Below are 14,248 nucleotides of genomic sequence, written 5' to 3'. Positions count from 1 at the left end.
CTCTGCTTGGATGAGGTTATTTGACCCCCACCTTAACTGCCTGCCAGACCCAAAAACAAAATCTCTGGAGAAAAACAGTGACACACAGAATGAAAATTATCTCTAAAGTATTTCATTCACAATGTCTAACATCTGAACAAAATTACCAATATGCCAGGGGAGAAGACAAAATGATCAGAGAAGAAGAGAGGTGGGGAGAATGAGAGAGAAAGAGATAGAAATATATGCATAGGAAATCCACATATTGAAATTAATAGACATCGGTTTTAATTTAAATGAATAAGACTACAAAGACCAGCTAAAAATGAATAATAAGGAAACTATAATAAAAATAAATAGGAATTCTACCACTGAAGAAAGTTATCATATAATTTATGTCAAAATAGATAAATTCAACAAAATTTAGATAGAAGAGGAGAAAGTATTATTGAATTAGAAGGTCAGGAAAAGGGACAGCTGGGTGGTTCAGTGGGTTAAGCCTCTGCCTTTGGCTCAGATCATGACCTCGGGTTCCTATAATCAAACCCCGCATCAGGCTCTCTGCTCTGCAGGGAGCCTGCTTCCCCCTGCTTTCTCTGCCTGCTGCTTTGCCTACTTATGATTTCTCTCTCTGTGTCAAATAAATTTTTTTAAAAATCCAAAAAAAAAAAAAAAAGTCAGGAAAAAACAGTAAGTCTGATACATGAAGAAAAAAGAAAAGATGAAGAATGTAATCGAATAGTATAAGACCTGTAAGAGAGGGTGAGAAATTTGAATACAGGCATAATTAGAATTTCCAGATTGAAATACAGAGATGGGGACTAAGTAATGCAAAGCCAAAGAACAGTAAAAAATCTGACAAAATCTAAGTGAATATTGTTGCTTAGCATAATTACATAACATAACAAGATTAAAACTACGTAGTGTACCTAGAATTAAAATACATGACAAGGGCGCCTGGGTGGCTCAGTGGGTTAAAGCCTCTGCCTTAGGCTCAGGTCATGATCCCAGGGTCCTGGGATTCTTTCTCTCCCTTGCCTTCTGTCCGCCCCCTCTCCCTCTATAAAAATAATAATAATTATAAATAAAAGCTGACATAAATTCTTAAATGTAAAGGTACAGAAAAGTTGCCAGTAAAAGAGTATAAACATAAATATATATCATGCAAAGAGTAACCAAAGAAAAGCTAGTGTTCTGTCTTAATGTTGGGTTAAGTAAATTCAATGAAACAATTATTACTAGAAATACAGACATACACCAATGAAGAAAAACAAACCAGCAGGAAGACTTGAAAGACTTAAAGCAAGATTTACAAACTTGCTATAAATGTGTGCCTATCCTGTGTAGAAAATTATAACTGATAATTGCAAAAATGCACATTTTCTTCAAACGCACATGAACTCGTTAGGAAGGTAGATAATATATTGGACCATAAGCACATATAGAAATTGCAAAGAATGAAAATCACATATAAAATGTGCTCTGATAAGTGGAATTAAGCTGAAAACCAATAGGAAAAATATAATTTGAGAATACAAAAAGTGTTTGAAAGTTAAACAATATACTTATAGATAATCCATGAATTAAGGAAAAAATAACTATAAAAGGAAAAATTTTTTTGAAACAACTTATTGAAAGAAAAAAAAACACAATTCTATAACTTTTACTGTGTCTTTTCAGAGGCTTGACTTTTGACTTTTGAAGCTTACCTTTTGAGCTTCATCAACTCGGCTGTCTTGAGGCCTAATTTACAGGTGGCTTTCCACATAGCCTAGACTTGATACAATCTTTTCTTTCTCTAGGTCCCACTCAAAACTGGGAACCTTATAGAGTATTGATAAAAGGGTCCAGAGAAGACATACAAATTTATAGTGTATGTTGCCTCCAAAAAAAAAAAAAAAAAACCAAGGATCCCCACAGGTGTTATATATTTGGTCAGCATTAGTGCAAGATGAGACACCTCGTCTCATTTTAGGGGTGATATATTGAAAAGTCAAAGACCATCTGCTCCCTAAAATCTTTCTTAAAATGGCAGGCCTCTGCATTTTGTGTTTTTATTCTCCCTCTGGGCAAACATATGTCAAACTAGTACATCTGGGTGTTTCCCCTTCCTGCACACCAAGGACAATCAGCGAGATGGAGCAAATTATGTTCTGTGGGATGTCGATTACACGGAAGTTCTGGAGACTTTATTTTAATAGTAACAGGAAAGTTGACATATCCCTGAGGAAAGATAGTGAAATTGTAATAGTATCTCTCCCAGCTGAAGGCAAGCTGCTCTGATCATCTTTGATGGTTGGTATGGGGGGAAAGGCGTTTTGCAGGTCAATAGGGGTATATCAAAGCAAAGCACGTGCTAATTTGCTCTAACAAGGATGCGGTATCTGTCACAGCAGCTGCAACTGGAGTGACTCTCTAATTATATTTACAATAATCCACACTCATTGTCAAGATGTATCTGACTTTTATGACAGCCAAAGAGGTGAATCAAAGGTAGGCTTGATAGGATTCCTATCTGTTTTCAAGTCTTTGATGACAGCATTAACTAGGATGATTCTCTGAGGGGGGTGATGAATTGCTTACTTGTGGCCGCGCAGATAGAGGAATTCAGTTCCATGGATTTTCACTTAGCCTCTCCTGCTCTGGCCCTCACACCACAGGTAAGAGAGCTGGTGTGGGTGGGAATTCTGCCAGTTTCTGATTATGAATGCTGCAACTGGTCCCAGCTGGAGATGGATGTGGAGCAAATCTGTGTTTATTATCTGGGTTTCATAATTCTGCCCTCAGACACGTGAGCCAAGAGGGCATTCCAGTGTCTTGGGAATCACATCAACTCAGAGCCAGTATAAAATATTTAAAATTGTGAACATTGCTTTCTCTTCAGTGTCAATTTTTCATATCAAATGGCCTCTGGTCCTTTTGGAGAAAGATTTAAGCACATTCTCATGCAAGATCCTTACTCAAGTAACAGACTGTGATGGAATGAGTAATGATCTAGTTTGCCCAGAGCTGAAGGGTTTCCCAGGATATGGGACTTTCAGTCCTTAAGTCAGGATCCAGGATGATCAGTCACCCTATCTGTGAATTAACTTTGGCTGGGAACTTGGAGAAAGACCTTAACTTCCTCTTGTGGTAACACATATTGGGTTTCTCTTCACCAAACCTAGATCATGGTTTCATGGAAACATGAATAAGCTACACACCTGTTTATTACTAGGGACTTCTGTTTATCTGACTACCAACACAGACCTATGTATGTCAAAGCATTGTTTACCATTTCAGCACTGCTGCTTGGTATGGTCATTGAAATTAGAAGGTCTAGAAAACTCAAACCCCAGTCTCCCTCTCTCTAGGATCCAATTATTATCAATGAAATCAAGGACCTCAATTCTACCTCAATTATATTCCACTTTTATCCTTAATGTAGGGATGTCACCATGGAACATTCCAGAAATACTGGTATTGTCCTCACAATTGCACTGATCAATTCTTTGTAAAGGGAAAGTCTTCTGAGCATCCTGAGGGTACATGTGGAGAGAGAGGGAGTGAATTGCACTTACCAGATCCTCTCTAGCCCTACCATCTCCCTAACACTTAACTTTCCTCCTTTACGTTATGTGAGGAAAGCCCCTCCCAGCATTCATGAACTCTAGCTAATATAAACTCTTAAACCCAGACTTCAATAGCCAAATGAATAAAGAGGTAAAATTCCTACTTCTCTAAATTCTGAATGAAATTTAGGGTAACATTAAATTATATTTGGCTTTATCCAAAATTTATTGTGTCTCCAATTATGTACAGATGAAAATTAACAATATTTTGGGATTCCTTTGCTGTGTATGTCACATCCTCCTGGAGGAAACCTATGTTTCTCTTCTTGGGGCATTTTGGAAATAACTATAGTTATCAGTCTTGAGAGAATGAAAGATTACAAGGTAGTTTGAGCAAACTGTGTTGGGTGAGGTAAGGAAATATTATCTATTTAAGGGGAGGCTACTTTTCTAATAGTGAAGTTGTTGCCCATTGTATTAGCAAAAAGGATGAGGAAAATTTGGTGGTGCAAGCTTCTCAGCTTTGTCCAAATGCACACATTGTCCTCACCCAAATGTCAGGGTCCCAGTACTTCATAAATGCTTTAAACTGAAACAGTAATGTCCCAGTATTAACATAGGGGCTGATGATGTTGTGAAATCAACTCATATTTTATTTATGCTTCTATACATGTAAATTTCTGTTTGAATCCTCAGCCACAACTTTCTTCCCTGTAGCTCTGGGAGATGATATGTTCTTCCACGTTTATCATAGAAGTTCTCTTGTACCCTAAACCTGATTTGAGCAGACTTCATACACATGAGTGTAAAAAAATTTTTTGTCTGTTCTTCTTCACCTTAAGAAATGGATAGCAGTTCTCTGTACTTGTCATTATCCATATTACCATAAAATACCGTTATCATTACAACAGCAACTTGATTTTCCAAAGCCTTGAATTTGGCCAGCTCTCCATCTCAGCATCTGCAGATGATGATTTAAGTAAATATGATGTCACCGCATGCCACAAATTACCATTATCCCTTCTGCCATCTGAAAGTGCATCATGAATGTGTTCATATTCAAATAGGAGTTAAGCTCAGTGTTAGAATCCTATCATAAGAGGACCACTGCTGATAAAGTATTATAACAATCAGTGTCAAACCAGGAAGCATATCGACTCTCTGAATATTCTAGATTAAAGGGATTTAATTTAGGAAAATTGGTGATGGACAAAGCTGGCAATCCAATTAGGAGACAGCAAGGCAACCCATAAATTAACAATAGCAGGTTATCAGAACTACACTTTACCCAGGGCGGGGTGGAGGTGGGGCGGGGGGGAACAAAGACAAAAACAAAACAAACAAGAAACAAATCTAGAAGGCAATGACACCAAAGAGCCTTGTCAAGGGCTCACTAAGCAAAAGCCAAAAGTATGGCAGACCTGTTTTCCTGATGTTTGAGCCACGGATGGAATGTGGACTTTGCTGGAAAACCAACCCCAAAAAAAAGGAGATAGAGAAATACCCTGATTTCTTCCTTCCTTCTACTTTCCGACTTTTCTTCAATGCCTGTTATTAGCCAAACTTTGGTCAAAGCCAGTTGACAGAGTTGGAAATCGGAAATCTGTATGGGAAGATGATGGAACAACTATGAGAAAGAACAGCTGACTGCTAGCTCAATGGAACGTGTAGAGGTAGGAGGGAATGAAAGAAAAGTTCAAAAGAATAGGCTGGAGGGATGGTGATGGTGAGGGGCAGAGAGGAGCTGTGGATGGTAATGAGGGCAGTCTATAGTAGCAGGAAACCAGACTGAAGAGCACATCTGACACATTTGTGAGACTCCCTCATCCCAATTATGGACAATGGATAGCATTCCCAGAAAAAGAAAATCACTCTAGAATTTTCTTTCTTTAGACCACTATTGAAAAAGGCACATTTCTGAACGTACCAATTGCCATGAACCTACCATGAACCTACCAACGCTACCAAGCACTCTGCACTTAATATAGCAGACAAGACACATCTAAAAGAAAATGTAAGGCATTTCATGGCTTTGGGTGAATCTCTAATGTTAAAACTTCATAGAGAGAGAAGATATGGCATTGAGGACATCCAAATAACAGCCAAACCACTTTATCCCTTGAACCAACTCAAACCATGGGATTTATCACTTGGATGTTCCAGGTGTTCTGAATGTTTCCACATTCAGAATTCTTGCTCTTCCAGAGGACACAGGCTTGTCTGCTGGCATGGCGAAAAACAGCTGTCAGTGATCCCCCTACCCAAGAAAAGAGAGAATCCTTTATGCTGCTTATATTGTTAATAAAATCTGAGGAAGAAAAAGTTGCTGTCATTTCTCATGGCACGATTTCGTTAAGAGCTCAGAGCTTTGTGTTTGAACCTAAATTTAGTTTCTTATTGTTAATGTAGATAATTCCTTTGTGACATATCCTAAATTGTTTATATATAGTTTATGCCTTATACTCAAAATAACATATGGAATGTCATCTGTTAGTTCTGAAAAGTTTGACACTAATGAGTGTAAAATGGCAAGACAAAGTTATATCTGTTATTATCAAAACTATGAAACCACTTACCATGTGTGTGTAAGAGGAAGTCTTCATAGAAACACACCAAAAAAACAAAACAAAACAAAACAAAAAAAACCCACCAAATAAATAAATAAATCTTTTTAAAATTATTGGAGGGATAGAACATAAGTGGTCATTTCTCTTTTGGTAGTTATTTTTACTTTCTTCTTCTAAAATGAACATGTGTTATTATAGCATTATGTATAGATTTTATTAATAAAAGTAAATGTTTGAGTTACCAACTTTCAATTTTTATTCTATTTTCAGATAACATGTTGTCTCCCTGTCACTCCTTAATAATTTTGTAAAATTTTACTTACCACTTTCTTATACTAATATTAACGGAAATAAGGTGTCAAGATATATTATTATAATACACTAATACTGTCTAAAACTTGATACTACTTGTAAAGGAACTCCAGGAAGACGTCATTTGGAAGAAGATACAGTCTGGATGACTGTAAGTGCAGCTTGTATTTTAAATGTTGTTGAACTGATGATTAACAACTGAATTTGCCATAGGAACTTGTATAAAAAATTATTATTTATAAATACAGTCTTGGAGTCTTTGAATAAAGTTGTAGTATCATTAGTGCATAGATATAATGATCTATAACTTCCTTTTGTTCAGTTAAAATGTTAAGAATCTATTACACTTAATACAAAAAGAATCTATTACACTTATGATATCAGTTATGTTCCTGACATCAAAGAATTTTTCCTAATTTTTATTATTTATCATGTTATAATATTACTCTGTCACCTCACTGTTCCCAATCAATAAAAATCACTAAAATGAATCTTATAATTGGTGTTCCCAAGGTCACACAGAAATTGAGTAGTAAATAGGAAGGTAAGGCTGATAAATGTCCAATTGCCATCGACTGCACTCCTCTCAAATTCTCCCAGGGGACTAGAGAGCCTGGAGGATTTTCATTAATTTCAAAATCACTTGTGTAGATCTATCACACACAGGGGGATGGAAGTTTTTACTTTTTAATGACATGTGTTGGGCTCTGTGGAATGAAGGGGATGCCTAGGTTGAGTTCCAAAAGCATGGATGTCTTTTTTACCAAGCCACTCGTTTCAAGGGACAGGTTGAAGACTGTCAAAAATAAATAATCTCTTTGTACTCTGAGGTGATTTCTCTTGGTCAGGTTCAGTCATACTAACAGATCAATGTACAAAAATGTTCACTTTCATAACCTAAACTTTTATCTGGAAATAAAACCTGAGGAGTTGATTTCTGATGATGAGAATCTGGCATTTTTCTGAAACTAACAAGCACTTAGCCATGCAGATCTTTGCTAAACAAGGACCACCTCCCTCTTCCTCATTACAGTGGTGTCAAATGTAAAAAAAAATCATGTTCTGTCTGAATCACCACATTGTATTGACTTTTCATCCTGATGCCAACAGACAGCATATTATTTTCAGTCTCAGACTGGCTCAACTGAGCAACAGATCAAAGACTTTGCCTCTTGAGGTTAAAACACTGGTGTTTAAGGTTGTTCCTTTATGGACCCGAGTAAATCAATTAACCTTTCTGCTCCAGTTTCACTCATGTGTAACAGAAGTTGAAGCAAGATTCTGACTCTACCCTTAATACCTTGATAAGGAATCACACATGTGCCCAATCTGTCTCTCTCTCTCACACACACACATGCACACACACACACACACACACACCCCATGTTATTTACGTACCATTTGTTCTAACTATTGCTGATTTTTCTCCTAGGTGTTAAAAGTTAATGCTGCAAATAAAATTCCCCAAGAACAACTCGTGCTCATACTCAACATGGCATCAACAGAGGAGAAAATGAGAGCATTTGCTATATAGAAGTCATGATTGCTTTTGTCAGTTCCTTCAAATTCCATGTAGAACGGCATTGAACAGGGAACTGTGGTGAAATGTTAGAAAAATCCTGTTTGGAAGAGAAACTAAGTCCTATTCTCTCAGGATCTGCCACTTCACATTTGAATTTGATAAAGGGTCCTCCTGAATGTGTGTTGTGATCATTGCAGGGTTTGTCAGATGGTTATGCAAAGAAGGGCTGGATCTGCTGAGGACGTAGGTCTTGTCCGGATGAACCCTGTCTGATAGTAAAGTTTGATAGTAAAGTTTGAAGGCATCTTCCTTTGAAGATGTCACTGTTTGTTTTCTCATATCTATATCCATAATGCATTTGTTTTCCTTTGTCAGCTTTGAGGATGTGTCATTATTCTGCACTCTCTGCTTAGGGCCTGCCACGGCTTCTAGAACGACGGCTCGTGGCAGCTCACATTAGCATCATTAGGAGCCTGATGATGGGCTTTCTCACTGGGGCACTGTCAAGGTTTTATCCTGACTTTGTAGTTTAGACTTCTGTGATTTGTATAGATCTGCCATCAGCAGACAAACAGGAGTTTGAAAGACAGGAACAAAGACAAGGCTTCATACTAAAATAAGAAAACATCCCATTTACTCTCAAATGTATTATGGTCCAGATTACAGAAGAACACCTGGTGATTTCTCAATATAAAAAATTTAACAGAGTTATCAATTAGATATATTACTTTTGAGATTTAGATGTAATACAGATTTTATTTCTCACTTTTCTAAAGAATGAAAAAGTCACAGGATTTTTAAAAAACCCCATATATAAAATGAGTGCAAAATCAAATGCTGTTTTTGAAGCTAACAAAGAGACTAGATAAGTGAGAAACTATCTATATTTTCTTTTCAAAAATACATTTTAGGTTGAAATACTATTATTAATTATTAGGTCTCCTACCCAAGAATATTTAAAGAAAATTACAATTCTCAAATATAATAGTTTTGATAGTGTTTCCTCCTCCAATAACCTTTTCATTAAATTTGCAAAATCTGGATACATGGTAATGAACCGTAATTAGCATATTCCTGCGGGTAAATTATTACTCTAACTTGCTTTGGCTTTTACTGTTAAATTTTTTTTGTTTTTCCTAACCTTTGGAAAACCTCACATATCTATGTATATAACCAGATAATAAGTCCAAAAATATTTTCAGAGGATTAGAAAATATTTTTCTAATTTAATAATTTTCTAATCTAATAATTTTTCCTGGACAATTATTGAAATTTACTTGTTTCTACCTACAGCATCTAAAACAAAGAAATGTTTGAAAAAGACATTGTGTAAATTAAAAATATATATAAACCTTCATGGTATATAGAACAGTATAAAAACTAAAATTGCAGACTGAACAATAACCAGTCCTCAAGGATGACAAAATCTTCAGGTACACTCTTTCCTCCCTCATACAGGAGGTGATCTTTCTGTATGTTGAATGAAGACTGTGCTAGGAAGTCTGAGTGTTTAGACCTAACTACCGAACTCACTTATCATTCTACTTAAGATATCTATTGATTTTGAAAGATATACTGTAAAATAATTTCATCAACGTGCACTGTTTGCTATTTCTCCAAAAAACCAATTTGTAAAGGAAAGAAAATGTTGATAAAAATCAAATATCTGAAGGCCTGCATTAAGTTCTATCATCTGTGTTATAAGGATATGGGGATATTTCTTTCGAGAGAGAGAGAGAGAGAGAATGAAAGAGGGCCCAGAGTGCGGAGGTGGGAGAGGGAAACAATTAGAGGGACAGGGAGAGACAAGAAACCATCTCAAGCAGGACTGTGCTCAGTGGGAGCCTGTCACACTACTGGATCCCACAACCCTCAAATCATGACCTGAGTCGAAATCAAGAGTGGAACTTTAACCAATTGGGTCATCCAGGCACCCCAGTTGTATTTCTTATTTTATAAAGCTATTGAGAGGCTTAAATGAACTAGTGAATATGAAATTGTTTGGAAGGAAGAAAAGGAATATTTCAACAGAAACATTGTGTCCACTGCATTCATGTTTTTCAGTTTTGGGGGTCAGGTGTTCTTTTCGTTCTGTAGGTGTACACAAATGTACACCTTCGTGTCTGTGCATATAGATATGTTTCTGTGAGTTCGTTATGGTTTTACACTCACCTGATAGTAAACTGTAATTTACAAGCCACAATTCTACTAGTTGCATTTTTCAATCCATGAAATGATTCAAATAGGAATTTAATAAACTTATTCTACTCACTAAATATTTTTATAGTTTAATGTCAGTTGATCTGACATTAGTCCTAAGCACCTCTGAGAGACATTTAAAAAGTGTAATGTAAAATGGCTCTTGCTTTGAAGGCAAATTGTTTTAAGCAAAATCTGTTTTATAAGTAGGTGAGGAAGATCTTGGTATAGAGAAAGATACATTGCAAAGAAATGGGACAAGTCCCTAGGTTCTGCATCTAAAGACTGTCAGTGACTAATCTTGAGTGAGCTTCTATGCATTGTTTGTTGTATAAAAGGGACCATATTATCTAGTCCTACAAAAGGTTTCAAATAAACAATAAATAAAATTCTGTATATTAAAATTACTATAATATGTTCCTTAGATTTCAGCAAGTTTTATAGGAAATTTCTAACAAAGCAGGAGTTTCAATATTTGAATTTTATTTCTGGTTTTCACAGTTTGAAAATCATACTTTAATATCCTACTGTAAGTATGTACTTAGAGTGCACAAAAATAGAACAAAAATATTTTACAACTAGGCATAGTATTTGAGTAATTATGCAAATTTATGTATCAGTGTTTATTTAGAAATAATCACTTCACTTTAATTTAATAACTATTTATTAGGCACATTCACTGATGTGCCTGTGATAAACCAGACACTGTGATAAGAATGTGATTCAAAAGATGGATAAATGCAGCCTTTCAAGATTGTACAACAAGAGAAATTGATATGTAATAATAATGATAATAGAAACAGGTACAAAATGTGTAATTATCACACATTTTTACAACTTGCTCATTGTTCCAAGCCACATCATCTCCTCTTCCCAACAGATTTACCTTTGATGACTTCCGCTCACAGTCCAGTTCTAAAACATCCAGAAGAATGTCATCAGAAACTTATCAGATTATAGCATCACTCTGTTCAAAAGGCCTTTCTATTCTCTTGGAATAAAACGAAAGTCATTATAAGGGCCTACGAGATTCTACAGTAGGTGGCCTCACAACCCCTTAATTAAGTGCATTAGTCTCCATCCTCTTGAGTCCAATGGCACTGTCCACATCCTAAACACACCAGACACATCCCAGACTCAAAGTTTTTTTAATTCCTTGCTCTCTCAGCCTGGGATACCCTTTTCTTAGCTACATCCTTGCTTCATTTCCTCACCTCCTTTAAATCTTTGCTTATGTATTTGCTTTGCAAAAGACATGACCACAACCACCCCATTTATATAATATTTTGTCTACTCACCTTCGTTCTTTGTTTTCCCCTTCCCTTGCTCTATTGTGTTCATAACACTTAACATTTTGTATAATACCGTGCAAATATTTATCCAACAGGCTTAGAATATTGTAGAGATTTGTTTGTTTGCTTGTTTCCTATTTCTGTATGCCTAATGACTACTTCCTGGAATATACAAGTTACTCAAAGCATGATTGCTGAATTAATGACAGTTTACAGGCACAAGTATAGAAACAATTTTTATGCACAGGAAAAAAAAAAGGAATTACAAGATATTTAGGGATTATATAAAAGTGGAGGTTTTTATTATTTTTTTGCAGATTTTATTTTTTATTTATTTGACATACATTTTAACTGGATGAAAACCCACAATTTATTATTTTACATGAATACATATTTTTTAAAGATTTTATTTATTTATTTGATGGAGAGAGAAAGATCACAAGTAGGCAGAGAGGCAGGCAGAGAGAGGGGGAAACAGGCTCCCTGCCAAGCAGAAAGCCTGATGTGGGGCTCAATCCCAGGTCCCTGAGATCATGACCTGAGCCAAAGGCAGAGGCTTAATCCACTGAGCCGCCCAGGCACCCCAAAAAGTGGAAGTTTTAATGTGGATTATAATAAAAAAAATAAGCAACTTGAAAGAAAAAAAATAATTTTCAAAAAAACCTCAGTTTCTGTCTTTAAGTTACCAAACTAGGTTCCATAGTATCATAACAAATTCATGTTAAAAAGTTTTATGCAGGGGTGCCTGAGTGGTGCATTCAGTTAAGAACCTGACTCTTGGTTTCAGCTCAGTCATAATCTTAGGGTCTTGAGATGGAGCCCGGCATCTGGCATCCGGCTCCATGCTCAGCAATGAAGTCTGCTTGAGATCGTCTCTTCTTCCACCTCTGTCCCTCCCCATCCCATGTGGCCTCTCCCTCTCAAATATAAATAAAAAAATATTTTGAAAAAAACATTATGTGGAAGTGAACTAGAACTTGTGTTATATTTAGGAAGTACTTAAATACTGCGAAAGAACAACAGTCTATTTCTCTATTGGTGACATTACTCATCTGTTTATTATCATTACATTCAAAAGATATGAGAAAAATAAAAAGCTACACAAGATGGAGATAAAAAATTCCCAAACTTCTGTTCATGTTTTGGACTAGATTGTACTGAGAGACAATCAATATTTTGTATCATGCCTTGAAAGTTAACTCACTGGAGTGAGCTGATAGAAACAAAACAGACTTAGAAATTTGATGAAAACTTGAAGAAAGTTTTTGTAGGAAATAAGAGAGCTTGACATTATAAATAAACTTTTCAAATATAAAAGATACCATTGGTGGGTTTCCCTCCACTCTGTCTGATCATTAATATTTATGCCCCAAAATAATAGAATTTCAAAATATCTACTTCACATGTCCCCCAAAAGAATTCATGACTGAAAAATCTGCCTTTGAATTTCACATCAGCATATACAAATTGTGAGTTAAAAGTTACTCTTAATTTTTTAAAATAATTATCTCCAAATTATATGTGGCGTTGTTCCATTGTATTATGTTGTTTAACTTGAAAAACACATTTCAATAATAGAAATATAATAATGTAAGCTTTTTGTTTTGAATACTGGTTGTTCTGTGTACAACCAACTTTTACTCATTCAATTGCTTACCTAAGAAATGCTTACAAGTTAATGGATTTTACACTACAAAATGATTGTAAATAATCTCTTTATTTTATATTCTCACGACTCCATCATCCAAAAGCAAGTTAAAATAAACATTAACACAGATTTACCTAACTTTTAATTTCACTTAGTAAAGAGAAAAATCTGAGCTATTAAAGCAATGATATTTCTCTAAATCTCTTATCTGAGAGTTTTAACTTATTTTTCTTTGAAGCAGAGAGAGATTAGGTATATCACGGAGAACTCATTGTTTACAAAATGTCATCAACCAGTTTTATGGCAGTATATGCTTTATGGCAGCATACATATTAAAGGTAACACCAGAAACCCTTTCTTTTAACCAAAGGAATAATTTAACTATATTCTAAGGTTAGTATGAAATCCATTAACTTTTTTAAAAAACAGACCTATTTTTCCATCTACATAATTACAGTCATGGTCCTTGACCTAAGGGAACATTTTTAAAACAAATTTTTATTGTTCAACAGCTATACAATAAAATTAAAAGAAATAACCACCAAGATTTAGTCATGAAATAAACATCTTTGTTATAAAAATATCTTTCCCCAAGTAAATTCTCACATGAGCCTAGGCTAGAAACTTAAAATATTCCAAAAGCTTGCTCCAGTGTCAAAACAAAGTGTGGAAACAAGTGTGCCCCAGGTGTGGACACAGGTATGTTGTTAAGGGGTGCAGAACCTGAATGGCTACTGATGGGTAGTTTTCTCCAAACCATGAGCAACTCATTGTATTTCTGGAAAAAACAATGTACACTTAAACAGCACTTGTAAAAATGTACTTGGGGTTTACATGTGTTAAGATCCAGACTCAACTAAATAAAGCAAACTTGTCTTGTACATGAATGGTTGAGAGGACCTGGAGACACTGCAAAATATTTTGCTGTGAACAAGTCGTAATTCACATTCATTAGAGGAGCCCTGACCCCAACTCTAGTGACAACTAAGACCCCCACACAAGTTTCAGGAAAAAACAAACAGGCAAACATTAACTTTGGGGACTAACTCCCAATTAAGGCTTGAATTTATAACACATAAATTAATGAGTAAACATTTTAGTTCGAGAAAATGGCAGGGCAGTCAAATGCAGTCAAAAGAGCTTAAGATTGTTTATAATTGCTGAAAATAATCACAGTG

The sequence above is a fragment of the Mustela lutreola genome, chromosome 11 (genome assembly GCF_030435805.1).
Source record: "Mustela lutreola isolate mMusLut2 chromosome 11, mMusLut2.pri, whole genome shotgun sequence".
Classification (NCBI taxonomy): Eukaryota; Metazoa; Chordata; class Mammalia; order Carnivora; family Mustelidae; genus Mustela; species Mustela lutreola.
The sequence above is the reverse complement of the archived record's forward strand: the minus strand, read 5'-3'. Positions refer to the sequence as shown.